Source organism: Pristiophorus japonicus, chromosome 4 (genome assembly GCF_044704955.1).
Source record: "Pristiophorus japonicus isolate sPriJap1 chromosome 4, sPriJap1.hap1, whole genome shotgun sequence".
NCBI lineage: Eukaryota > Metazoa > Chordata > Chondrichthyes > Pristiophoridae > Pristiophorus > Pristiophorus japonicus.
Window position 1 is genome coordinate 309,186,815 of NC_091980.1, and position 2,484 is coordinate 309,189,298.

A 2,484-nucleotide genomic window follows, 5' to 3' on the forward strand; every position below is an offset into this window, starting at 1 on the left:
CGCAGTGTTGCCGGCAGGAAAAAAACTAATTTAAATAGTACCCGCCCCCTCCCACTTACAAAATTGGCGCGAGTGTAGGCTCCGCCCCCCGGGTGCTGCGCCAAACAGACAAGGAGCTGCAAAGTGCTCGAGAATAGCGCGTTTTTTTTCTGGCGCCGTTTTAGGCGCGAAAAACGGGCGCCCAGCTCGGAGGGGCGCCCGTTTTTTATCCTGTGGAAACTTGGGCCCAATAAATGGATGAATAGAGCCTTTTGGCTAAGATCAAGTGTAGTATCTGTTCTTATCAGTTTAATATCCCCTATCTGGGGACCAAATATTAAATTGATTTTTGGAACAGGGAGATGGAACAGGGGCTTGCTCCGTCCACTCCACGCATCGACCTGGTATTGCAGTGTTTCCAGGAACGGTCTTTTGGCTAAGATCAAGTGTAGTAGCGCAAAGTGATCTTTGGCGCTGGAGTTGATCTGACAAGAATGAACATTTAAAAAAAAAATGGATGAATAGATTATGGTTCAAACAGAATCTTTGCTTCCAATCTATCTGGGCCAGATCCCATTTCAACGCACTGAAATTAGTCCTACTCCAGTTGAGTATTTTCACCTTTGATTTTTCATTGCCCTTTTTCAAAACTACTCTAAACCTAATGATATTGTGGTCGCTGCTTCCCAAAAGCTCTCCCACTGAAGCATGCTTCATTTCCTAGATTTCAGTTCATAATCTAGGCTGACACTTCAATTTGTGAAATTGAATTCAGTTTTTTATTAAATCTGGAAAGAAAAAAATTGCTGGTGTCAGTAAAAGTGACCATGAAGCTATCGGATTGTCATAAAAGCCCAACTGGTTCACTAAAGCCCTTTAGAGAAGGAAACCTTATCCGGTCAGGGTCTAGATATGACTTCAGTCCCACGCCTACAAGGTTGACTCTTAACTGCTCTCTGATGTGAGCCACCAAGCCACTTATTTAATGAGGGGGCTTGACAAGGTGGATGCAGGGAGGATATTTCCACTCACAGGGGAAACTAAAACTTGGGGGCATAATCTCGGAATAAGAGGCCGCCCATTTAAAACTGAGATGAGGAGGATTTTCTTCTCTCAGAGGGTTGTAAATCTGTGGAATTCTCTGCCCCAGAGAGCTGTGGAGGCTGGGTCATTGAATATATTTAAGGCGGAGGTAGACAGATTTTTGAGCGCTAGGGAATCAAGGGTTATAGGGAGCGGGCAGGGAAGTGGAGCTAAGTCCATGATCGGATCAGCTATGATCTTATTAAATGGTGGCGCATGTTCGAGGGGCCAGATGGCCTACGCCTGCTCCTATTTCTTACGTTCTTATTTGAATCAAATTGCTACAACTGCAGCGGTTCAAGAAGAAGGCCCATCACCACCTTTTCAGGTCAACTAGAGATGGGCAATAAATGCCAGCCTTGCCAGCGACGCCCACATCCTGAGAATGATTTTTTTTTTAAACCAGCCAGTTCTTCAGGAGCATTGGCAAAGATCAAGGAGCGGATTTCCGGCCTACCCACTTAGCTGGAGGGGAGCCAGAGAGACAGAGAGGATATAAACCAACACACTGATTAGAAACTAGAAATACAGAGCAGCAGCTCACCCTTGCACTTCAAAAACAAAAATGATCAACTGTTTCCTCCTTTATTATTACACTAAAAGCAAGAAGATCTGAAAAAATACACTAATTATAGCCAATTTAGATATTAATTACAAAACCGTGGTAGTAGAGGCAAGGCTAATTCAATGAAACCTGGATCATTTATTAGAAAATAAGAGCAGGGATACCGGGGAGTGAGTTACAGGCTAGAATCTAACCAAGGGGTTCGGTGGGTTTATATAGAATACCAGATACCGGGGAGTGAGTTACAGGCTGGAATCTAATCGATGGGTTTGGTGGTTTATGCCAGGTTTTGTTCAACGTTATTCTTGGCTTGTGTCTTTTCTTCCAACCTGCAACACTTTCCATTATTCAGTATTGAATTTTTTTTGAGAAAGAAAGGAAGGAAGGACGGAAGGACGGACAGATGGACGGAAGGAAGGAAAGAATTCCCCTCTTACGCCAGTGGTTTGGTATCATCTGCACATCTGACCCAGTTTGCACTGAGTTTCCAAGTCATTAATGCAAATTAGAAACAGCATTTAAATAAAGTCACCCAGGGACCATGGCTTTACTGAGTTTACTTTCATAATCAACAGAGTTCTCAAAGAGTTAAACTGAGACATTGAGGCGAGTTTAATGTGTAATGGGAACAAAGTACAAAAAGATCTCTTGTTATTGTTGAAGGGTGAAGTCGAGTTCAGCAAATCAGATAATGTTTTATTTTATTCTCCAGCAAAGACTCAACGAATATGGTCTCAGTTTCCAAATTACCTTCCTTATTTCACAAAAGAAAAAAATTTTTCTCCCCCCAATTTTCTCTCCTCCTTTTATCAAGGAGTCACTTGAGCTCACGATCTTCTTGCAGTTGCTGGTGGACT

General features: G+C 42.9%; 1 pseudogene; it reads left to right on the forward strand.

Moving 5' to 3' along the window:
* Positions 1–241: 241 nt before the first annotated feature.
* LOC139263529 (U2 spliceosomal RNA) lies at positions 242–408 on the forward strand (annotated as a pseudogene).
* Positions 409–2,484: the final 2,076 nt, after the last annotated feature.